Source organism: Capsicum annuum, chromosome 7 (assembly GCF_002878395.1).
Source record: "Capsicum annuum cultivar UCD-10X-F1 chromosome 7, UCD10Xv1.1, whole genome shotgun sequence".
Classification (NCBI taxonomy): domain Eukaryota; kingdom Viridiplantae; phylum Streptophyta; class Magnoliopsida; order Solanales; family Solanaceae; genus Capsicum; species Capsicum annuum.
The window spans coordinates 180,218,945-180,246,714 of record NC_061117.1 but is presented as its reverse complement, the minus strand read 5'-3'; the positions used below and the strand labels follow the sequence as shown (position 1 = coordinate 180,246,714).

At 35.7% G+C, this 27,770-nt stretch overlaps 1 non-coding gene across 1 annotated transcript; it reads left to right on the top strand.

The window, feature by feature from the left end:
• Nucleotides 1-23,273: 23,273 nt before the first annotated feature.
• LOC124886277 lies at nucleotides 23,274-23,380 on the top strand. The gene has a single exon (XR_007043363.1). It is a non-coding gene; the product is annotated as a small nucleolar RNA R71 (small nucleolar RNA).
• The last annotated feature ends 4,390 nt before the right edge of the window (nucleotides 23,381-27,770 follow it).

The window sequence follows — 27,770 nt, the reverse complement described above, 5'->3', positions numbered from 1 at the left end:
TATTTCAAGTTTTTGAACTTGCTATGTCAAGATGAAATCTAAAAAATGTTGAATAGGTACCTAACCACACACTTGTTTTAGGTCATCATGATAATAACCGACATTAAAATTAATATTTTCATAAATTCATCTAAATTTAGTTGCAACACGATCATATGCCCTGAAAATAAGACAAAAACTTATCACCATAAAGATCCTAATTCTACCATTTAAATAGTATTATTATGACTTCACAAAAAAAAACTAAAAAATTAATTACTATATCATACCTATCTGCAGCGTATGGAGTCTCAAATTCCCATGTAAGATTCAAAATTTTGTTAAAAAATTTCAATTAAAGTTTGCAATTACTTAGAAACAATTCATAAATAAAATATGAGACAACTTCATATCAACAAAGCAGTTTTATAGAACAAACACAATTGCTTAGCCAAGTAATTTCATTTTCGGCAATCTCTGCATAATATAATTCATAGAAACTATAGTCAATTTGTAGCTAAAACTTCATAAATTTATCTGCATTTCAATAGAACAATCATGAGTTTCTTTGTGAAAGAAGGAATTATAAGCAGTTCAGTAACCGTTTGTTTGTGAAAATAGAATACTTACCCTCTTTGAACAACACAAAAATTCACTAAAATATTGAAAGAAGTATTGACCAAATATAATATTTCCATCATCTAGTGTCACCATAGAATGCTACACAACTATATTGAGAACTCCAAAACTAGGAGCAACAACATCTTCTGGTAAAACACACAAACCATGAAACAAGATTTTCAATTCCATCAAGAGAAAATCAAAAGTGAGCATATCGTCAAACACTTTGGATGCAATAAAAACCTTTCACTTCTACCATGGATTTCAGCCATACAATTGAGAGAATTAAGTTTGAAGAAAACTAACAGAAATTTGTTGCCAAATTTGAACGAAAACATACCTAGACTTATCACAAATTATGAATTGATTTACTATTGTTGGAACAAGAGGGATAGAATAATTGATGATTCTAGAGTTATGAATAGAGCTGAGTTAAAAATCTAGTGTTAGGAGTAGGAAGACGAAAGATGGATGCGGATGCTTCTAGAACAATGTATTTGGTAATTGTAAAATTACCTTTTTACCCTTAGTCATTCAATTACTCATGCTTCTATATGTTAAGGATAATCCTATCCGATCAGATTCAAAATCAAAAGGATAACTCAACCTTATAACAACAACCTTTGGGATAACTCAATCTAATGTAGATAACTCAACCTTGTAACAACAACCTTTGGGATAACTCAATCTAATGTAGATAACTCAACCTTGTAACAACAACCTTTGGGATAACTCAATCTAATGTATACTTCTTATCTATTGTAACTACTTCTATTTTGTATCCATAAAACGTGTAATCTAAATTATGCAAATACAATTTTTAGAATTATTTTCTTCTAAACCTATTTGTGGTATCAGAGTAGTGATCTATCTTGCTTCTGAATAACCGTTGATTTTTTCTTTCTCATGGAATCCTCTAGCACAAATAATCTTGCTCACTTTTTTGGAAAAACTCTGATTTCTATTAATGGATCTCAACTTTCATTAAAACTCAATTCTCAAAAATACCCCACTTGGAGAGCCCAAATTACTCCTTTACTTCGTGGTCACAATCTTATGGGTTATATCACTAGTGCCAACAAGTCACCTCCAACCACCATTAATATAGATAGTCAACAGGTCTCTAATCATGATTATGAATTTTGGGACTGTCAAGACCAGTTAATTTTGGCAGCCATCATTGCCTTTATATCATTTTCTATAATGAATACCATTGCAGATGCTAAAAGCTTAGCAGAGGCATGGACCGAGTTACATATGGAGTTTGCAAACAAACCAGCTATGTAAATTTTATCCTTGCATAACAAACTCTCTAGAGCAAACAGAAAGTCACGTCCAGTTGCTGAATATCTTTAGCTTATCAAATTAATTGTCAAGGAACTCTTCTTGTACAGAAGTCCTGTTACTGATGTAGAATTGTGGTTCACGTTCTTACTGGTGTTGACTCTGAATTTGAGATAATGCTGTAGCTATTCATGCTAGAGATACCATAATATCATTTGATGAACTCCAAGACAAGTTATTGGCTCATGAATTGTATTTGAAATCAATAGATCCCGCATTTGACACCACTCTTATCTCAGCAAATCATGTCCACATGCGTACAAATACTAGATCTTCATATTAGGAAAAATAAGGAAAATCAGGAAAGAATCAGTATTTTTAATATAAAAATTCTAATGGCGGTTTTCCAGTGAACTCCTCATCATATAAGCCTTAAAGTTTTGCACCAAGACAGCAGCCTCGAGGCACGAGATCTCAAGTTAAAGTTCAATATGAATTTTGTGAAAAATTGGGGCATCATGTAAAATGGTGTTATTGAGCACTTGACTATTTTAGGGACATTTTTTCACAGAATCCTTAAGCACACTACTCTAATGCTAATTCAGGATTCGATCAGCAATGGTTGTTAGGCATTGGAGCATTTCATCATATCATTAATGACTTGGGCAAACTTTTTCTTCATTCACCATATGATGGTAGTGATGAGCTACACCAAGCTGATGGCTCAGGTTTGTCTATCTCGCATGTTGGTTCTGGTGCTATTTCTCTCCCTACCAAAAAAATTCATCTTTCTAATGTTTTATGTGTTCCCTCCAGTAAAACTGACCTCATATCTGTGTCAAAGTTTTGTAATTCTAACCAAGTGTCAATTGAGTTCTTCTCTGACTATTTTTTGTGAATGATCAGTTCATGGGGGAGATTTAGTTCAAAGGCCCACTTGATCAATCCTTGTACAAGTTTCTATCCTCTGCCATTTCAAATACTCCTGTCTCCTTCATTATTTAGCTTTTATCAGAGTTTATCAATGTCTTGGTGATCCCAATGCTAGTATCTTTCAATTACCAACATCTTCTAGTGAAGCATTTGTTTGTAATCCTTGCCAATGTAATAAAAGTCATCATCAATCCTTTGACATTTTTCTCTAACAAGAAATAGACCTCTTGAGTTATTATATTTTGATTTATGGGTTCCTTCACTTGTGTAATCAATTGATGGATTCTGTTATTATATTTTTTTATGGACCATTGTACAAAATATATTCGATTCTTTCCTTTAAACGCAAAATTGGATATGTACCCTGAGCCTGGGGAGAATATTTTACACTCAAAAAATATTTTCAATCTTGTGAAATAAATCATCCGCAAACACCGCCTCACATCTGACAACACAATGGGGCTGCGGAATGTCACCATCATCATTAGTTGGAACTAGCCTTATGTTATGCAAAATTCTTCCCTACATTCTTTGTTTTGGTCCTTTGCATTAAAAATATCCACCTACCTTATTAATCATCTTTCCATACCACTTTTTCAGTTTTCTTAGCCTTATGAAAAGATTTTTAACCGTTCTCCCAATTATAAATCCTTTCATGTCTTTGGTTGCCTTTGTTATCCTTGCCTTCGTCCTTATACCAAGTCCAAATTTTATCTTAAGTCTGTCCCTTGCGTATTTTTTGGTTACTCTTTGCATCATAGTGCTTATGTTTGTTATAACTTTAAATCTAATAAATACATTCCCTTATGTCATGTTGTCTTTCTTGAAAATATTTTTCCATATCAAACTCATCCTTCAGATTCAAAATCCAATTCAAATTGGTATGCTATCCCTTTTAGTGAATCTTCTAACACTATAATCCCATTCTAGTCTAATTTTTTCCCTACATCTTCGTCTTCCAATCCTCCTATTGACCAATCATCATTACCTTGTGATTCTTTTCCTTTACTGGAAAACACAAACGCTTCTCATTCACATGGGAGTATGAATAATTCTCTTCCTACACAAAATAACATGTAAGACCCCATAAAATCCTAGCTCAATTCAGCTCATTATTACATGTTAAGGGGGTCCAAGAGTTAGAAAATTTCCATTAAGTGTTAAAGACTTATCCATTTCAAGACCCCTAATCTTTGAAGATTTTTAGTTTGGTCGTCCCAGCCTTAGAATGTTGATTTCTAAGTTGATTTATGTTTAAAGAGGTCAACAGTATGTCTCGAGGAAGTTTTGGAACTTTTAGATGAGGTTTTAGCAGTGTTTGGATGTTCAAAATAGTGAGGCATCGTGATGGAGCTGCACCGCGATGGGCAGTTGACCCAGGCTCAAGGTCGCGCCATGTTGGCTTCTTGACCTAGCTAGGGGTCACGCCGCGTTAGGTGGCCTCCTCCAGCTTTTTATATCCTCATCATTAAGGGTATTTGGGTCAATTTCCCTTACCCAAACTCATCCATAATACAAAATTTAGGTTCCCTAAGAGCATTATTTGCCTCATTATTCACAAATCCTCCCAAAGAAATTCATTCCTTTCCTAAGAAAAAACCCTATCCCAATCAATAGAATCAAAGGATTCAAGCTCAAGCTTTACGAAAATCCTCAAGACTCTTCATGAAATCATCAAGTGAGGTATGTGTGATGTTCATCCATGGATTTATTTTACCATGGAGTCCAAGAACCTATTTTATGTTTTAAATCAGGAGATTTGCATATTTATAATGAATTACTTCCATGAAGCTTTCATGAATTTCGAAAATACATTATGTTTACAAGTAATTTTCACTGAAAACTGCCCTTACACATTTGATTGATGGAAACTTAATGTTTAATCTCAAATTCATGGTTTTAGTATTTTGATTATGCTATTCCCGCATGTTTCACTCACTTTCATGCTTGATGAAATGTCCGAATGATTGAATTTTGAGCTATGATTCCTTATTATGGTTTTTATGGATTTCATGAGTTCCTTATTGTTATTTCCATTCAGTGCTGGGGGTTATGAATACCTAAAACTTAGCTGTTTACTTAGTTTTTTAGTATCTTCAGATTGGTTTCAGATAAACCAGGAGCCTTGTTATTCAGTTAGTATCATGTGCAGTTTTTTGCTCAATTAAGCTCAGTTTAATTCAGTAATCAGTATCTTTCAGTTGGGAGTAAGATTTAGCACCGAGAAAATGTAGGATGCCAGCTTCCCTATCAGTTAGGCAGAGTTGTTAGAAGCAGTACCTATATTCCAGAACCACATTGCCAGCGTGGCTATAAGGAGTCACCCATCAGTTTAGGCTTGACTACCTCCCAAGGGTCACCCTTCAGTTTAGGCTTGACTCCGCCCAGGGATCACCCGCCAGTTTAGGCTTGATACCCTGGTTCTTCAGTATCTTAGTGGATCCACATAGCCAGTGTTAGTAACCATGGCACGGTGCCGACACCTTTCCAACTAGGGTTATAGGTTGGACCCCACTCGACTTAGAATGGGCCATGTCAGTTAGATAATACCTCCCACAATCTCAGTTTAGTATTCAATTTAGGTGGATTGACTAAGGCATACAGATTATCAGTTGTTCAGTTATCAAATTTTAGTATTTTACCTTTATAGATTATTTTAGAAACTTCATATGCTTGGTCTTGCACTTTCATCATTTCAATTTTCATGCATGTTTACTCAGCTATCTCATATTATTCAGCCATTCATTACTTTATGTTCAGTTAACCATGCATTTAAGCCTAAACTCATCTCATATACCAGTACATTCAAAGTACTGATCGCATACTTATTTCTTGCGCTATGATATCTTATATCATAGATTTAGATGCTCAGTTTCCCAATTGAGCTTAGACAAGATTAGTTAGCCAGCATCACCAGTGGTGAGTCCTCATACTTTGAGGATAAGTTTATCTTTATTTAGTTAAATTAGTAGTTCAGTTATATGGTCAGTCAGAGTTAGTTGGGGGTTTGTCCCATCAACTCCCTAGTCAGTTAGTCTTAGAGGCTTTTTAGACATTTTCAAATAGTCAGTTAGTTTGTCAGTTTTTATCGTTAGTTTTAGTATTTTAACTTATATTTTAGTTTTGTGGAATTAGTTGTATTATTTATAGTATCTAAAACCTTATGGCATTTTTTAGTAAATTTCTGCACATACTCTTTTGTTATTAGTGATCACAGTAGGTACCAGCTCATGGGTTGACTTGTGGTCACTTATGACCGTAAGCACCATTGTTGCAACTAGGGGGTAGCCTTGGGTCATGATAAAACTTGGTATTAGAATCTAAGGTTTCAAAGTGTCCTAGGAAGTCTGAAAGCTATATCGAGTAGAGTCTTATGCATGGGTGTGAAGCGCGCCATACTTATGACAAGAGGCTACAAGGCATTTTTAAGAAAAGTTTCCCTTCTATTTGTATTCATGTCGAGAGATTGAGAATGAGCTTTATTTGAACTCTCTTTATAATCCAACCTTTATTTCATTACAGAAAATTCCTCCCAGAAAGAATAATGGAAGAAGGAATAGGAATTAACTCGCACATCCACCTATTCAGGAAGATCCCCTGAATGGTTTTTGATGTGGCAATCCAGGCCACAGGTTTAAGGAATGTTTATTAGTTACTCAGAGGGGAAGAGATTCATACCAAAAGGGTCAACCCAATTAGTCGTCAACTCCAGTAGGTCTCTCAACTAAGCAGGGTGCCACATCCAGTGCCACTAGTAGTCAGCATCAGAATAGGTTGTATGCACTCCAGTCCCATATGATCAAGAGAGCTCTCATGATGTGGTTACGGGTGCGTTAAAAGTCTTTCATCTTTATGTGTATGCTTTATTAGACCCCGGAGCTTCGCCTTTTTTGTAACCCCCTATATAACTGTCAATTTTGGTGTCAGTCCTGAAGCTTTAGCAAAACCATTCTAAGTATTTATCCCAATAGGCATATCTATTGTAGCTAGGTAGGTATACAGGAACTGTCAGGTCATAATATCCCAGAAAGTCACTTCAATAGATCTTATGGAGTTACAGATAACTAATTTTGATTTCATTCTTGGTATGGATTGGCTCCACTCATGCTATGCTTCAGTTGATATAAAAACTGAGTTGTTTCTTTTTAATTTCTAGATGAACCAGTTATTAAATGGAGGGGTATTACTTCAGTACTTAGGGGTCAGCTTATTTCATACGTTAGAGCAAGGAAAATGATATACAAGGGGTGTGTTTACCATCTTGTTTGAGTCAAAGACTCAAATTCTGAGACTCCCAGTCTCAAGTCAGTTTCAGTAGTAAGGGAATTTCCAAATGTGTTCCCTGTAGATCTTCCAGGAGTACCTTCTGAAAGGGAAATTGACTTTAAAATAGACATTTTTCTAGATACCCAACCTATCTCTATTCCGACATACAGAATAGCTCCATCAGAGCTTAGAAAGTTGAAATAACAATTAAAAGACCTCTTGGATAAGGGATTCATAAGGCCCAGTGTTTACCCATAAGGATCTTCTGTCCTTTTTGTGCATAAGAAAGATAGTTCTCTCAGAATGTACAACGATTACCATCAGTTAAACAAAGTCACCATCAAAAATAGGTATCTATTTCCCAGAATTGATGACTTGTTCAACCAATTGTAGGGTGCCAATTATTTCTCTAAGATAGACCTCAGATCTGGCTATCATCAGCTCAGAGTCAGAGAATATGACATTCTGAAAACAGCTTTCAAAACTCAGTATGGTCACTTTAAATTTCTAGTTATATCTTTTGGACTAACAAATGCTTAGCAGCTTCCATGGACTTGATGAACCAAGTGTTCAAGCAGTACTTGGACAAGTTTGTCATAGTCTTTGTTGATGATATTTTTGTCTATTCTCGTAACAAAAATGTTCATGCAGACTACCTCAGAATCATATTACGGACTCTTAGAGCCCATTAGTTATTCACCAAATTTAGTAAGTGCAAATTTTGGCTAACATAAGTAGCTTTTCTTGGTGATATTATTTTCGGTGATAGCATTAGAGTTGACCTTCAAAAGACTAAAGCAATAAGAAATTGGCCCAGACCCATCTCTCAATTAGATATCAGGAGTTTTTTAGGCTTGGTTGGCTATTACAGATAGTTTGTTGAAGGGTTTTCATATATTACCTCCCCCAAATCTTAATTGACTCAGAAGAAAGTCAAGTTTCAGTGGTCAGATTCTTTTGAGAGAATTTTTCAGGAGTTGAAGACTCGACTCACCTTAGCCTCACTATTGACTTTGCTAGATGGTTCATAGGGTTTTGTTGTTTATTGTGATGCATCCATAGTTGGAATTGGTTATGTTTTAATGCAGAGACGTAAGGCCATAGCCTATGCCTCTATCCAGCTTAAACTCTATGAGAAGAATTACCCTACCCATTACCTTGAGTTAGCAGTTGTTGTCTTTACCTTGAAAATTTAGAGGTACTATTTATATAGGGTTCATGTTGTGTGTTCACGGATCATAAAAGTTTGCAGTATGTGTTCTCACAGAAAGATTTGAATCTTATCAGAGATGATGGCTAGAATTGTTGAAGGATTATATATGAGTATGTTGTATCATCCGAGCAAGGCCAACATAGTGGCAGACTCTCTTAGTAGGTTGCCTATGGGTAGTGTTTCTCATGTTGAGAATGATAAGAAGAAGTTGGTTTAGGAGGTTCATTAGTTGGCTAGATTAGGTGTTCATTTGGTCGATTCAGAAGAGGGTAGTGTGTGGGTTCAGAATAGCTTGGAATCTTCATTTGTTGCCAAAGTAAAGGAGAAGTAGGATAGGGATTCTAATTTGGTTAAGTTGAAGGAGTCAGTTAGAGATCAGAAAGTAGAGATTTTCTCCCAAAGGGGAGATAGTGTGTTGTGAGGTCAGGGTAGGCTATATGTACCATGTGTTGATGGGTTGAGGCAGTGAATCCTTGTAGAAGCACATGGTCTGCATTACTTTATTCACCCAGGAGCCACTAAGATGTATTGTGATTTGCAGGAAATCTATTGGTAGAGTAGTATGAAGAGGGATATTGCAGAGTTTGTAGCTAAGTGCTCTAACTATCAGTAGGTTAAAGCTGAGCACCAGAGGCCTAGTGGCACAATATAGGAGTTTATCATCCCCACTTAAAAGTTGAAAGAGATGAATTTGGATTTTGTGATAGGGTTGCCCCGTATGCGTCATCAGTATGATTTGATATGGGTTATCTAGACAGAATGACCAAATTAGCTCATTTCTTGCTAGTTCATCTTCCTATTCAGCCAAGGATTATGCGAAGCTCTATATTAGAGAGTTGGTTAGATTGCAAGGTATCCTGTTGTCCATAATTTCACATAGAGGTACGCAGTTTACCTCTTACTTTTGGAGAGCTTTTCAGAAGGTTCTTGGTACCCAAATTTATCTTAGTACCACTTTTTATCCTCAGAAAGATGGTCAGGCAGAGAGGACCATTCAGACCCTAAAGGACATATTGAGAGCATATGTTATCAACTTTAAGGGTAGTTGGGATGATCACTTGTCATTGATTGAGTTTTCCTACAATAATAGTTATTACTCTAGTATTTAAATGGCTCCATTTGAGGCTCTCTATGGAAGGAGATATATATCTCCTATTGGTTGGTTTGAGGTAGGTGAAACTGCTTTGATAAGGGCAAATTCGGCGTTTGATATGATGGAGAAAGTTCATCTAATCAATGAGAGGCTTAAGATAGCTCAAAGCCATTAGAAATCCTATGCAGATGTGAATAGAAGATATCTTGAATTTGCAGTTGGAGATTTAGTCTATTTGAAAATCTCTCCATAAAGAGAGTGAGGAGATATGGCAAAAAGGGAAAGCTTAGTCCCCGATATGTTTGTCCTTACAGGATCTTGAGTTGTTTTGGAAAGGTAGATTATGATCTTGAGTTACCTACAGATTTGGCATTAGTACATCTAGTGTTCCATATTTTCTTATTGAAAAAGTGTATCCGTGAGTCAGCTGTAGTTGTTTTGTTGGAGGCTACAGATGTTCAGGATAGCCTTTCTTACGAAGAAATCCCAGTCAAGATCCTAGATCATCAGGTTCGCAGACTAAGGAACAAAGAGGTTCCATTGGTCAAAGTTCTGTGGTAGAATCAGTTCGTTGAAGGAGCCACATGGAAAACAGAAACAGATATGCATACCAAGTACCCTCATATTTTATCTCCAAACTCATGCTCAGCTTAAGGTAATAGTTTGCCTTAGATTATCTCTTTTCCATTCTCTGTTCTAGCCATATAATCATTGCACGTATTCACGAATTAGATCAGTCATGTAATTATTTTTTCAGTTATGCATGTTCAGTATGTAATCTTAGTTCCTCAGTATTATCAGCTTAATCAGTCTCATTCATAGATGAATATCCCTAAGGGGGAGATATTGTAATACCTCGTAAGATCCTAGCTCAATTCAGCTCACTATTTAATGTTAAACGGGTCCAAGAGTTAGAAAATTTCCACTAAGTGTTAAAGGCTTAGCCATTTCAGGACCCCTAATCTTTGAAGATTTTTATATTGGCCTTCCCAACCTTATAATATTGATTTCTAAGTTGATTCATGTTTACATAGGTCAAAAGTATGTCTCGGGGAAGTTTCAGAACTTTTAGATGAGGTTTAGGCTGTATTTGGATGTTCAAAATAGTGAGGCATCGCAATAGAGCTACGCCGCGATGGGTAGTTGACCCAAGCTCAGGGTCACACCGCATTAGATGCTTGACCTAGCCAGGGGTCACTCTGCGTTGGCTACTTAACCAAGCCAGAGGTCGCGCCGCGTTAGGTGGCATCTCCAGCTTTTTAAATCCTCATCATTAAGGGCATTTGGATCAATTTTCCTCACCTAAGCTCGTCCATAACACAAAAGTTAGGTCCCTTAGGAGCATTATTTGCCTCATTATTCACAAATCATCTCGAAGAAAGTCATTCTTCTCTCAAGAACAAACCCTAGCCCATTTGATAAAATCAAAGGATTCAAGCTCAAGCTTCAAGAAAATCTTCAAGACTCTTCATGAAATCGTCGAGTGAGGTATGTGTGATGTTCATCCATGGATTTATTTCACCATGGAGTCCAAGAACCAATTTTATGTTTTAAATCATGAAATTTGTATGTTTATAATGAATTATTTCTATGAAGATTTCATGATTTTTGAATATACATTATGTTTACAAGTGATTTTTTTCTGAAAACAGCCTTTACATGTTTGATTGATGGAAACTTTATGTTTAATCTCAAATTCATAGTTTCAGTATTGTGATTATCCTATTCCCACATGTTTCACTCACTTTCATGCTTAAGTATATGAATTTCAAGTGCTTGATAAAATGTCTAAATGATTGAATTTTGAACTATGATCCCCTATTATGGTTTTAATGACTTTCATGAGTTCCTTATTGTTATTTCCATTCAGTGCTAGGGGTTATAAATACCTGAAACTTAGCCTTTTACCTAGTTTTTTAGTATCTTCAGAATGGTTTTAGATAAACTAGGAGCCTTGTCATTCAATTAGTATCATGTTCAGTTGTTGGCTCAGTTTTGTTTAGTAATAAGTTTTTTTAGTTGGGAATAGGATTTATCACTGAGTGCATGTAGGACATCGGCTTCCTCATCAGTTAGGTGAAGTCATTAGTAGCAGTCCCTGTATTATAGAACCACGTAGCTAGTGTGGGTTATGAGGAGTCGCCCGTCAGTTTAGTCTTGACTACCTCCCAGGGGTCACCTTTCAGTTTAGGCTTGATACCCTAGTTCTTCAGTAGCTTAGTGGATCCTCATAGCTAATGTTAGTACCCATTAAATGGTACCGACACCCTTCCAACTAGGGTTACAAGTTAGATCCCAATAAGTTAGAATAGGGTATGCCGATTAGATGATACCTCCTACCATCTCAGTTCAGTATTCAGTACAGAATTTAGTTCAGGTGGCCTGACCAAGGCATACAGATTATCAGTTATTTAGTTATAAGATTTTAGTATTTTAGCTTTATTAATTATTTCATAAACTTTATATGCTTGGTCTTGCACTTTCAGTATTTCAGTTTTCATGCATATTTACTCAGCTATCTCATATTATTCATCCAGTTATTACTTCATGTTCATTTAACCATGCATTTTAGCCTAACCTCATCTCATATACTAGTACATTCAAAGTACTGATCACATACTCGTTTCTTGTGCTATGATGTCTTATATCATAGGTTTGAACTCTCAGTTTCTCGACCGAGCTTAGACAAGATCAGTTAGCTAACATCAATAGCAGTGGTGAGTCCTCATACTTCAAGGATGAATTTATCTTTATTCAGTTGAGTTAGTTCATTTATATGGTCAGTCGGAGTTAGTTAAGGCTTTGTCCCCTCAACTCACCAGTCAGTCAGTCTTAGAGGCTTTTCAGACACTTTCAAATAGCCAGTTAGTTTGTCAGTTCTCCGTTATTTTTAGTATTTCTGCGTATATTTCAGTTTTGTGGAATTAGTTGTATTATTTACAGTATCTAAAACCTTATGGAATTTTTAATTTAATTTTTGCACGTACTCTTTTGTTATCAGTTTTATTCAATGCTCACAGCAGCTTATAGGTTGACTTGTGGTCACTTGTGTCCCCAAGCACTGTTGTTGAGAATATGGGGTAGCCTAAGGTCGTAACACAATATTCCTTCCTCTTCACTAGAAAACACTCACCCTATGGTCACTTGTTCTAATAACATTTACAAACCTAAATTTGTCCATCATATAACTAAACATCCTTTACCGAAAGTACTAGAACCAACGACAGTTGCACATGCTTTGGCCCATCCTGACTGGCGCTCTGCAATGTCTGATGAATTCAATGCATTAGTTAATATTGGTACTTGGATTCTTGTCTCTCCTAATTCTAAATAAAATTTAGTCGGTTGTATGTGGATTTTTAAGGTTAAAAGAAATATAGACGGTTACTTTAAAAATACAAGGCTTGGTTGGTTACGAAAGGATACAAGTAATAACCTAGATCTAATTTTGGTGAGACATTTAACCAGTGGTTAAGCTGGTGACAATTCATGCGGTTCTTACTTTAGTTGTTACACATTGCTGGCCTCACATTTAATTGGATGTGAACAACACTTTTTACATGGTCCATTAGAAGAACATGTTTTTATGAAACAACCACCTAAATTCACTGATCCAGCCAAACAACACCATGTCTATAAATTAGTCAAGGCTCTTTATAGACTTAAGCAAGACTTGAGGGCCTAGTACCAAGCACTATGGTCATTTACCTTGAAGTTTGGCTTTCAACAATCACAAAGTGATCAATCTCTTTTTATCTATTTTCAAGGTAGTATATGTTGCTATTTCTTAGTGTATGTGGATGATTTGATTGTTATAGGTAACAATTCATCCTTTATTAAGTGGTTTATTCAATCCCTTGGAGATTAGTTCTCATTAGAATCCCTATGAGTTAACTCTCTTTATTGGTGTTGATGTTCATAAAACTTCAAAAGGCATTTTCCTTTCTCAATATTATTATGTTAAAAAGATTCTTCAGCATGCAAACGTGAAGGGTGCTAAAGAAGTGTCAACTCCAATTGCCACAACATGTTCTTTAATCAAGTCACGTTGTATCAAAGATGATCTTGAACCCACTCATTATCGCCAACTGGTTGGAAGTTTGCAATATTTAAATCTTATGAGGTACAACCTAGGGGGACCAAGTCGTATGTTAAGCAGTGTGTTCTTGATCATGTACTGTCACAATTAACAAACTCTTATAGTCCATGCATTGTCCTAAGAATCATCATTGGCTGGCTCTTAAGCGTCTTCTCAGATAGATATCTGAAATCTACTATTGAATTTTCTCTCCAATTACTCCACAATCTCCTTTACAGGTTCATGCTTTCTCTAATGTCGATTGAGCCGGTGATCCATCAGATAGAACATCGACCTCTGGGTTCCTTTTATATTCTGGCCATGTTCTAATCAGCTGGAGTTCTAAAAAGTAGAAGACAATTACTAGATCATCCACTGAAGTTGAATATAGGTCCGTTGCGGCAATAGTTGTTGAGGTTCAATGGGTTATATCTCTTTTGAAGGACTTGGTTATTCGATTCAACCTTCCACAATATATTGTGATAACATCTCTACCATATACATATGTTAAAATCCAGTTTTTCACTCCAAAATGAAGCACCTGGAAATTGACATCCATTTTGTTAGAGATTTGGTTCAAAAAGATGCTCTTTGAATATCTCACATATCTTCAAAGGATCAGATTGATGACCTTCTTACAAAGCCCTTGTCCAAGAATCAGTTTCAACTCAACAGGTCTAAGATTGGTCTCCTGGATGGATCCTCAATCTTGCGAGAGAGTGTTAAGGATAATAATATCCGATCAGATTCAAAATCAAAAGGATAACTCAACCTTAGCACAACAACCTCTAGGATAACTCAATCTAATGTAGAGTTCCTATCTCTTGTATCTACTTTTATTTTTATTCATAAATACGTGTAATCTGAATTATGCAAATACAATTTTTAGAATTATTCTCTTCTAAAACTCTTTACTATATAGTAGAATATATCAACTTATTTCATATCATGTAAATAGACTATACTTTGATATCATTAAATAATAAATGCCCTAACCTAACATTTTAAAATGACAACACTGACAGAGTTGAGTCAATAAAATAGAACCATTCGAATCTCTCCAAATAGTGGCCAAAATGTATTGGTTCTGTCTGAAAAGTTGTGCCATTTATAGGAAAAATACGTGGGAATAAGTTGTTTGTGTATACTTAAGGAATTATAACACACTTATTGTTTCCAATGTTTTGGGTTACTTCCTCCCAGAATAGAATGGGAAAACATTTATGCAATAATGACAATGCAAATTATAGAGCTGATGTAACTCAACAATAATCACACAATACTTATGATTTATTTGAAATTAATGAACGAAAAAATAAGATTTTGGATTTTTCAATATTGCTGGCGTCTAAAATATGAGGGAGAGCCTCTAAAATATAAAAGGGCAAGATGGAAAGATCCCTTCTAAAAGATGTCTTTTTAGAGCAACCCAAAAGTGCATTTTCATATAAAGGTGCGGTTTTCATCTAATTCGATAAGTGCATTTTCTTATTTCTCAGTCACATCTTAAAATCCCATCATATATAATTAGTTTACAATAACTCAGATGAATGTCATGAGATTTGTAATAACATAGACTCAGAAAGAGGTGATAATTAATATCCCTTTCTTTCTTAAATAAGTGTATTTTAACACACATCTTTGTTGCAATACTGCTATATGAATCTGTTACATATATTTGTTTAGACATGAGATGGAATAGCAAAAGTGCAACATTACTTTTCTAGGTAAACCCAACTCTATTACTACTCAATGGATTCATTTTTTTCATTTCTTCTTGCAACAACTCCATTTCTCCCCAGAAGACTAATCTAAGTGCCTCAAAAGATATATAAAGAATCGAAAAAGGTCATATTCACTTTTATAATCTAAAAATTTATTGTTTATATTCGTCATACTTTTTCTATAAAATTTCCTTTCCATTCAAGTTTGATCACACGTTTATTCTTGAACTGTTTGATTTTTTTGTCCCCACCCTTATTATATTATTAGTCTTTGAATAAATGTGTTGTACGTGTATTTCAGACTAATTCTTAAATACTTTTATAAGTTGATCTAAAAGTGTTAAAAATAAAAAGACAAGAGCTAAAAAAGTTTGTTTAGTCTATCTTGATTGAAATATCTTTTTTTAGGTGACTAGTTAATGAAAAGATTTTTTGTACTTCAGTTTAAATATTTGAACCTATGGAAGATATAAGTACGATATAATCAAGACAATCCATAAATTGCACCCAAGTGCACACGCAAGTATACATGGTCCATCCAAGTAATAAAGTGGCCTTAAGGAAAGCCAAGTAAGCAACTATCAAATTCTAGTTCAACGATTAAGATTAAATCAGTGAAACATAACCACAAGAGTTGTAAGTTATAACTAAATGTAAACCAAACAATGCAGTAAATTAAAGGTTTGAACAGTTACGGAAAAAAAGCCCAGGGTTAAGGCAATGAGAACAATCATATTATGTTGTAGAACTTCATTGGTTAGGTTAATTATCTTGGTTGTTATTTCACGGGGTCGATACTAAGACTATGGTCTTTCGAACGTATAATCAATTATCTAACTCATCCCCACAACTACATCATTTAGTAGGGATGCGAGAACTAAGTCAGATGCACTTATATTTCATTCTGTAATTGAACCAAATAGGGCACTTAAATATATTCCTATCCTAAGTGTAAATTATAACATTATCCAATTGATATTACAATCCTATTGTATTCATCCCACATTCTACCCTATCATTAATCCTTCTGGGTTCATAATAGAGTTAATCATGTATTCTAAGGATTGCGATGAAACCCACTAGGTTTTTGGCTCTTAGAAAATTTCCTGTATTTTTGGTATATAGACAGGATACAACTAGGGTAAACAACTTGTACACTGGGATACAAGTGGCATGGGTTAGTCGTATACTTACCAGTGTTGGTTGGTAGGTTGGATTTAGTTTCTGGAATGTATAAGACTTGGATTGTATGAGTCTTATCGGTGGACACAGGCCATTTGGTTTAGGTCTTTCCTTTACTTAATCTTAGGCTTGGTAACTAAGTTGGATCTGAGTATGAGTGTCTTACCATGAGCCATAAACCAGGGTATGAGTCGTACCATGGACTCGTATGGTGGGTAGTGATTAATCCTTTTTAGATTTTATTTTGCCAGGTGTAAAAATCATGGGTACCAGTCGTATTCATGGATATGAAATGGGTTAGGGTAAGTCATACGTGGACAATATTGGGTCCAAGAAAGATAACCTTAGGTACGAATGGTGGGTACCACTCGTATTGGAGGGTACGACTGGTATGGATTGTTGTATCCCTCTGACAGGACTTTGGTGCATTTTAAGTGAGGGAAATATGGATATTACCCTACATAACCTAATGAGGCCCCATGACTTTTAACTCACTTGGGAGGTTATTTGCCCTATTATTCTATTCTTTAACACTTAAAAAAACACTCTTTAATCCTCTCTAAAGTTCTTGGGCAAGGGAATCTAGGGTTTCATCTTAAGGATTAATTTGGTGTTTGTGTTGGTGATTTCTATGCATCATCTTCTCGGTTTAATACATGTTCTCTTCCCTCATTATTAGTTCCAACTAAAGACATGGTTTTATACAATGTTTTCATGGTTTGATTATTGTATGGTTTTGGGTTTTCAAATATAATTTGGGGTTTTAGTTAAAAATGCTTAGTTATGGTTTTCCCATGTTTTAATTATGCTTTAATGGTGGTTTTGGATGATTGGTTGCATGGGAATGGTTATTTGGTAATTGGCTTTGGTTTTGGAAATACTATGTCCCGAATATGTTTGATAAAATACCTATGAGAATGTTTTCACTACATAATTGGATTTTTAATGGAACTTATGCATGGTTTAAACTTGGTAATGGAAGCCTAAATGGTTAAATGGTTTGGAATGTTTAAAATGAAATGGTTTTGGGTTTAACAATCATTCTTGTGGGGTACAATGGAATCCCTCAAGTAATCATAATAATGGAACACTTTTGAGGTACATGGGACTCCCCCAAGTTAATTGGATAATGTGAGCTATGGGTATATGGTAATTCCTTGATATCTAAAAGGTTTAGCTAAGGACAATACTTACAAGTTATGGTCGATATGATGATACCATTGTGTATAGACTCAGTTAATAATAATGGTTTGTTTGGTTGGAAATGGTTTTAATTGGGCAATAAAGGCGGGGTGTGATAGCTAATTGTGAAGGTGGGATCCAACAGATGAACACTGGAAACTCATATCTACCTACATGAGGGGTAGTTTATGGTGACTTTATATGATACCACGAGGTACATGGGTATTCTCCAAGTACATTGTACATATGTTTCATGGAGGGTGAAGGGTACTTGGGAATCCCTTACTCTTATGGTATCTTCGGTCTGTCCGGCTACATGTATCAGGGCCCATTCAGGGGGTTACACTGGACCCATATAGCTTGTGGGCATTTAAGGATGGTTAAGCTACATATACCTAGGTTAATGATTTTAAATGAATGCTAAACCCGGTCCTCTTTCCCGACACGGTTATATATATATGTATGGTGTATATGCATATGGATAGTTTACTTGGTTTATCCTTATCCTGAGTTCATGCTAGTATCCACCTACTAACCCGTATTCAAGCGGCTGTATCCCCACGCGATGCAGGAACTGGCCATTCCACTCCTCCTTCTTAGCGACCGGACTTTGGGATCAACTATTGGATTGAAGTGGTGAGCTTCCAATTTTTTTTTAAAGGCTCCATTTCATGGATGTTATTTCATACTTTGATTTATTTATGGATATTGGTTTTGGATATAGTTGGGGGCATATCCCAACTGAATTTTGTATTCTTTTGGTTAGAGAATTTTGTGGTACTACTATGGGTTCGAATGAGCGGGATCGGTAGGGGTATCAGCCTTAGTATTGACATTGGTATTGAGGCTGATATTGGTTGACTGTATTGTTGGTTGTTCCATCATTTTTTATTTTGAGATTATATATAATTATTTTAGAACTCATATGGTTATGGTTTGGATTATGGTTTGGTTGGTATTGGTTATTGATTGGGTATCGGACGGTTGGACTCATTAGGGTGGTCACGGATATAGACCTATCCTAGAGTCTTGGATTATGCAATAATGCTATCTTTTTATATATTCAGAATTCGTCCAACTCAGGATATGCATAGGTCGGTTGGGTTGGGTAATGGGGGTGGTCTCAAGTCCTGGTTGGACTTGGGATGCCTATTACGATAAGGCTCTAGTTTGGGTCGTGTCACGCGAATCTTAAAATAGTGATAAAAAGAATAAAAAAGAAACCAACAATGATAAATAACCAAAAAAATAAATTTATAACAAGAGAAATCATGTTTATGGGTTTAACCCCGAAAAAAGGTGTTTAGCCACTTATGGACATATACGCAATCACAAGAGATGAATAATGATAAAATACAAAAGTAGAATAATGTAATGGAAGAAAATCCCTAATTGAAGTTTTCTCCATCCTATCTCCAAGCCCCAAGGATGCCCAAGGTGTTTACAATTGAGTTTAAGTGTCCTATTTATATGAGGACAAAGCTGCCCGATTTTAACATAAGGGCATGCTACGCTAACATTGCACCATCTAGGCAGCGTATCACGGCCTAATTATGGTGGGATACTGGAATTTTCATATTATAATGCACCCAAGGGCGTTACATAGCCTTAACACGGCATCTAGGCAGCGTGGCACGCCAATGCCTCCAAAACATCCAACTTTGCACAATGCTTGTCCCATGCTTTTGTCCTTTAAAATCAAGCTTTGTGGTATTGTTTTCTCTTGATTTTCAGCTTGTATAACATCCATTCATCCTATTGATCAACTCCCCAATCATCCTATAACATTATACACCACAACTTATATCTTAAAACAACATATAATCCAAGACGATGGACTAGTAAAGAACATAACTCAAGCTAAGAGCACAAGTTTTGTCCTTTGAACTTTAACTTCATGTTTTGAATCCAAACTCGTTATAAAAACACCTTAAACAGTACGTTTACATAAAATAACACTTTTATGATTATTTATACAAGAATTAACTCATCAACCACAAGATAAATCCTTAAAAAAAGGCTAATTAAGCCCAAATAATAACAATGAGGTGTATAATTCCACCTCAGATCACCAACCCACACTTAAAGCCTTGTTCTTCCTTGAACAATTATTTACTCTAAGAATCATAATCAGAGAAGACTCCACACTCTACAATAAGAAAGAAATTTAAGCTAATACTACAATGACTACACAGATAGAAAGTTTTTACACCAAGCATGTTATACACATTTGAATACTCATGAACACTACTCCAAAACATACTAACCTCAAGAGTTAACTCACCAAGTTGGAAAACTCATGCATATTACTCAATTAAAAGATCATTCAAATCACCTAACTATCATCAAACATGTTCCCTTACAATAAAACAGTTACCAATACACACTCACAGAGATGCAATTATCACACAAATGGGTATAAGAATCAAATTAAGCTCACTTCACAAAGAAATCACAAGTTACACAATATGAACCATAGGCTTGCCCTTAGTGTAGTACTCCACTAATATCAGAATGTAAGAAGTTAGGATCAAATAGGTCTTTTCGAGTTGTAATGTAGCCTAAGGGATAGGGTAGGAACTATTTTGGCCAAGAATAGTGACTATCTTCTCTAAGTGCTTTAATAAATCACATGAACTTTAAGATCTATCCATTAATAACCAATTTTTTCCACTTCTATCTACATAGATCTTTTGTTTTGCCCCATGTCATTAAGATCATTCAAAGATACTATGGAAGGGAGTATTTTTTATCAACTAATGATTATATTTCAGCATAATTATTTCCTTCTTTTTCAATACACAACTTCCAACGACAATATCTCATTTTGGCATACCAATAAATACTTCTTTGGGGCTTTATATTCACCTTTTCCTTCTTATTTTTCTTACCCCTTGACCTTATTAATTTTACAACTAAAGCGCTTAGGAGATTTTGATAAAATTAAGGTCAAACAAGAAAAGGGAACAAACTACATATAAGGCTATCAAAGAATATGCTAATTACTCAACGGTGCTAACTAGGATTATGCATAAGGGTAGATAAGAGAAGGTATGAACATGGTTACCAGCAAAATGCCTTTATTATCTTCTAAGCCCACACTCTTTATTTTGCTTTACATACACACCATACAAGTTCTAGATATTAAATGCAACAAAGAATACACAAGAATCTCACAACACACATAGAATATGCTCAAGTCAAATAGGATCATCATAGACTCTAAACCAAGTAATCACACGAATTCAACATTAATACAATAATGTACATGAGTCATAAACAAGATCCTAGGTGTCTCAAAAGTAGTAATTCACCACAATTGACATGATTTAACAACTAAAACAACTTGCATCATGCAATTATACATAGTACCAACAAGAACATCTCACTTACCTAACCCAAAAATTTTGAACTCTACTCCTAAAAAGAAAAAGAATACTGGGTTCAAAGGGCATCCCTGTGGAAAAGAATCGAAAAGAACAACTACGGGATGGCTGAAGTGTGCATCCCAACTAAAATTACAAACCTAAAAGCAAAAACTCTTATTGTAATTGTTTTCAAATTTACCCAAAAACTAGAAAAACAACTAAGAATTTAGATCCTACTGCATCACAAGAATTTCTCCACTCCACACTTGAAATCTACTTTGTCCCCCAAAGTAAACTCAAAAGTAGAGATAGAAATATTTCCTGAGGCCTCTAGGCCTAGCTAGCAACATCTTTAAACATCAAGAGGGTCCAGGGACCCTATACTCAGTCTCTTTCATGCTCCTTTGCTCGGGTATCTGGTGCTCAGACTTTCTATCAACCTGTGACTCAACATAAACATGAACTACATAAAGTAAAAACTAAAAATTCTAAAAATAAAACCTATCTTAATTTGGATTGCCTCCTAAAAAATGCCTAATTTAGTGACACGGTACAACCCAACATCACTATTTAGCTGAATTCGTTTATTTTTTTCATCCTACTTGGAAGCATCTTCTTACTTTTTTTGACCTCTTGAGTGTAAACTCTCAAGGTAAACATCTTTCTCAATAAAAGCCTTTTTAGGCTCATTAATTATCATCCTCTTAAAATTAGGTAGTGGCTTGGGCAACTCAGTTAAACAGCATAAAGAGGTCTTTGGTGGTTTTTGCTGCACTACCCCATACTTATCCGCTTCCATCACGATAATCATACACAAATATATATAGTGAGAAGGTGTATTGAGTGGTTTATAAACTTTGAAAACCATCTCTTTATAATCCAATCACATCTTAAGAGTGACCTCTCTCATGTCTATCAATGCTCCTCCAGTTGCTAGGAATAGACATTCCAGAATAATTGGTACCCTGTCATCTACATCATAATAAAAAATAATAAAGTCAACAAGGATAATAAACTTACCAACCTTGATGATCACGTCCTCAATGATTCCTTTGGGTCGACTCTGGTTTGGTCTGGCATCTAAATATTACAGAGCATGATCTCGACTTCCCTAAGCCAAGAGTGTTTAACAATGATAGGGGTATCAAGTTGTTACTTGCTCCCAAATCACTCCAAGCATGGACTAAATAGTTTTCAACAATTTATGTGAGGAGTGTGAAACTCCCTGGGTCCTTCAGTTTCTTGGGCATTTTCTGTATTATCACAGAGCTACACTCCTCAGTAAGTGCCACTATCTCAACATCCTACAGTTTGATCTTGTCAGTCACCACATCCTTCAACTACTTAGCATACGTGGGCATTCCCGACAAAATATCTAAAAGAGGAAGGTTAACATGAAGCTCTTTGAACATGTCAAAGAACTTCTTAAAGCAAGCCTCCTCTTTCATTTTCTTGATCCTCCATGGGAAAGGTGGTGGTGGCCTCTCATTTATTTTCTCCACAGGTTTTGCTTTTGGATACTTAAACTTCCTTAAATTATCAACATCTTTTCCTACAATTTTTTATGGAACTAATGTTGCATCTAACTCTTTCTTTATCTTTGGAGGTCTATTATTAACCTCCTCACCACTCCTCAAAGCGATTGCCATGATTTGATTTATATTTTCTATGGTGTCACCTGGTAATGTACCTTGATTCCTGGTATTTTATGCTTGGGCTAGTTGCCCCAACTGTTACTCTCTATTTCTGATCCTCTTGCTGATTTTTTTTTTATCTCTGCAACCATTTCTTTTTGCTTGGACAAGATCTTTAAAGTCTCCTAAATATTACTTGCCTGTGTGTCGTGTTGCTGCTGGAACTACTAATTTTGATTTGGTCCCCAAGCATAATTTGGTTGAGTCTACCACTCTTGGTTGTAGGCGTTTGCATAAGTTGGCTTATGTGCATTGCCTACAATGTTCATGAATTTAGGATTTACACCACACAAGTCTGCAGAGTGGCCACTATTGCCACAAATCTTACACCATAATGGGGTCTGCTGCACTATATTTATCTGTGCTAAAGATTGATTCATACCTAATTTGCTGAATCGAGCCATCATTTGATTCTATGTGAATAACAATTGGGCTGCTAAGGATGTGATACTATCAACTTCAATTATGTTTGAAACCCTTTTCACTGAATTTCTGAACATGTCACCATGCCAATTAAGATTTTCTTGTGCTATATGGTTCAGTAAAGTATACAGCTCATCATAAGTTTTCTCCAATGCTTGACCACCTGCAAATAAATCTAGCAAACTTTTTGTGTTACGGTCTTTAAAAAGGTGTGAGGTAATACCTCATTAGACTGATGATGATGTGGACAATCCCTAAGAAGAGACTTGAATCTCCCCCAAGCATGATAAAGGTTCTCATCTAGCTTCTGTTTGAAGCTTAAAACCTCACTACATAATTTTTTAGTCTTGCCAGATGGAAAGAAATGAATAAGGAATTTTTGGGCCAAGTCATCCCTTGTTGTGATAGAAGCAGTCGACTCAGCGGTAAACTACTTTTTTGCTTCCTCCAAAACTGAGAAGGGGAAGAGGGTCAGCCTCACATAATAGATGACACACCAGTGAGAAGAATATGTCACTGATCTCTAGAATGTTTTATAAGTAGACCTGCGGATCTTCGTGTGACAAACCAATAAACTATTCATTGTTGTGCAGAAGTTGTACCATGTTCTGCTTTAACTCAAATTTACCTCCAGCTGTCGCTCTGTGGATTGCGGAGGTCAAATTATTGTGAGTGGTATTACAACTGTCACAGCTCTAGGCTACCCCTAGTTACGACAATGGTGCTTACACACACAAGTAACTACAAGCTAACCCAGGAGCTGGTACCTTCTATGAGCACTGAATAATATACTGATAATGAACATGTGTAGAAATAACTCAATAAATCCATAAGGTTTAAATACTGATAATTGTTATTAAAATCATAAATCTATTCGTTTGATGACATACTGGAAAGTCTAATAAAAAATTGAACTGATATACTAACTACTATCTGAATGACTGAAAATGTCTAAAAGCTTTTAAACTAATTGAAAAGATGATGGGATAGGCCCCAACTAAATCCCAATTGAACTAACCAGAAGGAAATACGAAAAATATTAAAATAACATAATAGCTCCTCGACATATGAGGACTCACCACAACTGTTCCTACTAATAAGCTAAACTATCTACGTACGATTGGGAAACTGAGCATCCGAACCTTTGATATAAGACATCATAGAGCGAAGAAAAGTATGTAGTCAGTACTTTGAATGTACTGGTATATGAGATGAGGTTAGGCTGTAATACATGGGTTAAATATGCAAAAAATACTGGCTAGCTGAATAGCATGATATAATTCATGTATAAATACATGAAAGCTATAAAATTTTAGAATGCATGAACAAGCATATAACATGATACTTAAATAGTCTATAAACTGAAATACTAGAATCTGATAACTGAATAACTGATGTACTGTATGCTATGGTCAAGCAAACCTAAACTAAATTTTTAATTGAATATTGCACTGAGACTGTGAGAGGTATTATCAAATTGACATGGCCTAATCTAAGCTAATCGAGATCCAACCTGTAACCCTAGATGGAAGGGTGTCAGTACTTTGCAACGGGTACTAATACTTGCTGTGTAGATCAACTCACCTGGTGTCCTAAAAGACTATGAAGTCAGTCCAAAATTGGCGGGTAACCCCTAAGAGAATGTCAGTCCTAAAATGGCGGGTGAAATCTTAGAGAATGTTAGTTCTAAACTGATGGGTGACATCTCATAATCATATGCTGGCTGCGTAGTTTTGGAAATTAGAGACTACTTTTAAGGACCTAGTCCTAACTGACGGCTGATCCCCCATCCCTAGGTTCTCTCGGTGCTAAATCCTACTCCCAACTGAACTAACACTGATTACTAGATGAGCTAAGTTTAACTGAGCAATATAATTGATCATGGTAACAAACTGGATGACAATGCTCATGTTTAATCTGAAACCATTCTGAAAATAATAAAACTATGGAAACAGCTAAGTATCGAGTATTCTTAACCCCCATTACAGAATGTAAATAACAACAAAGACATGTAAAAGCTTCAAAAAACCATAATGGGGAATCATTCTAAACAATCATTCACTTTGGCAATTCATCAAATACAGGGAGATTAAGACTTTAACATGGGGATGCTTTTAAACATGATGAGATAGCATGATTACATGACAAAAAACATAAATTGAGGGTTTATACTGAATTGCATGGACATGAAATGGAATCTTCAACATCCAAACCATACTATAATCCATTTTACTTGAAAACAAGTGTAATCTTAACTTGAAATCAAAATAACAAGTAATTCATGGAGATAACTCATTCAAAACATGGAAAACTCATAATTTAGCATTAAAAAGGGATTCTTGGACTCCATGGTGAAAGGAAACCATGGATGTACATCACACATACCTTAAATCCTTAAGCTTGAAAGGGAAACACAATATTGAAATCTTTATTGAAGTTCTTGGATTGAGAGACTTGAATTCTTGGTTTTCTTGAAGAGAATGTAATAGAATTTGATGTTCTTAGGAGAGGGTTAGGGTTTATTTGATAGAAAATTAGAGAAGTATGGGCATATAATACCTAAATTGCTAATATAAGTTGGGTTATGACAACTTGGATTGAGGGGAAATGATCGTACTGCCCCTTAGATATTTAAATTCATAACTGGAATGCTGATTGACTCATCATGGCAATGCGATGAAGGCCTCACCGATATACCCACTGCAATTCACCCCTATCACAATGAGGTTTGAAATCCAAACATACCTCAATCCTCGTTTGAAAAATCTAAAACTTCCCCAAGACATGATCTGTACACCCCTAAACATGAATTAACTCAAAAACTTACCTCTCAGTGTAGGGAAGGCCAGTTTAAAATTCGTCGGAGATAAGAGGCTAAAAATGATACTAAGTCCCCAACACTTAGTGAAATTTTTAGGTTCTAAACGTCATATGCAAGTACTATGAGCTTAACTGAGCTAAGAAAAGTATGGGGTATTGCAATATCTCCCTCTTGGAAACATTCGTCCTCGAATGAGACTGATTAAGTTAAGAATACCGAGGAACTAAGATTCCATATTGAACATGCATAAATGAAAAAATGATTAAATGATTGAGCCTGAAACATGATACCTAACTGAACTAAATTCGTGAATGCATTCAAAGACATGGGAATGATTATATAAATAAGAATAAGAATGGAAAAGAGTTTTTTTTCTAAGAAAAATTGTTACCTTAAGCTGAGTTTGAATTTGTGGAGAAAAGATGAGGGTTCTTGGTACGCATATCTGCTTCTGTTTACCTAGTGGCTCCCTCAACGGACTGATTCCGCCAAAGAACTTTGACCAAGGAAACCTCTTTGTTCCTTAATCTACGAATATGAAGATCAATGATCTTGATTGGGATTTATTCGTAAGAGAGGCTATCCTGAACATCTATGCTCTTTAAAGGAACTACAATAGCTGGATCACCAATACCTTCTTTAACAAAGAGACATGGAACACTGGATGCACTGATGCCAAATCTGCAGGCAACTCAAGATCACAAGCTACATTTCTAAAATGACTCAAAATTTTGTAAGGGAGAACATATCAGGACTAAGCTTCCCCTTCTTGCCAAATCTTTTCACTCTTTTCATGGGAGAGAATTTCAAATACACCAAATCCACAACTTCAAACTCAAGATCTATTCTTCTCACATCTACATAAAATTTTTTATAGCTTTGGGTTGTCTTAGCCTCTCTCTGATTAAATGTACCTTCTCCATCGCATCAAATACTACATCTAGCCCTACCAAAGCAGCCTCACCTACCTCAAACCAACCGATAGGAGATCTAAATCTCCTCTCATAGAGATCCTTAAATTGAGCTATCTGAATACTGGAGTGATAACTATTATTATAGGCAAACTCTATCAAAGGTAAATAATCATCCCAACTGCCCTAAAAATCAAAAACACATGCCTTCAACATATCTTCTAGGGTCTAAATGGTCCTCTCTGCCTGACTATCTATTTGAGGATAAAAAGCTTTATTGAAATGAACTTGGGTACCAAGACCCTTCTGAAAAGCTTTCCAAAACTGAGAGGTAAAATGAGTACCTCTATCTGAAATAATAGACAATGGGACTCCATGCAACCTAACCAACTTATTAATATAGAGCTTGGCGTAGTCCTCGGCTGAATAAGAAGTATGAACTGGCAAGAAATGGGTTGATTTGGTCATTTAGTCTACAATGACCCATCTTAAATCATGCTAACGACGCGTACGAGGCAAACCCATCACAAAATCTATGTTCACCTCTTCCCACTTCCAAGTTGGAATACTGAACTCCTACATTGTACCACTAGGCCTCTAGTATTCAATATTAACCTACTGACAATTGGAACACTTAGCTACAAACTCTACAATATCCCTCATCATACAACTCCACCAATAGATTTCCTGCAAATCACGTTACATCTTAGTGGATCTTGGGTGAATAGAATAACACATACCATGTGCATCGACTAAAATCCGTTGTCTCAAACCATCAACTTATAGCACACATAGCCTATCCTGATAATGCAACACACCATCTCCCCTTTGGAAGAAAACCTCTACTTTATGGTCTCTAACTGATTACTTCAACTTAACCAAACTGGAATCCCTACCTTGCTTCTCTTTCACTTGAACAATCAAAAAAGATTTTGAACTATTCTGAACCCATACACTGCCTTCAGCTGAATCAACCAACTAAACACCTAATCTAGTAA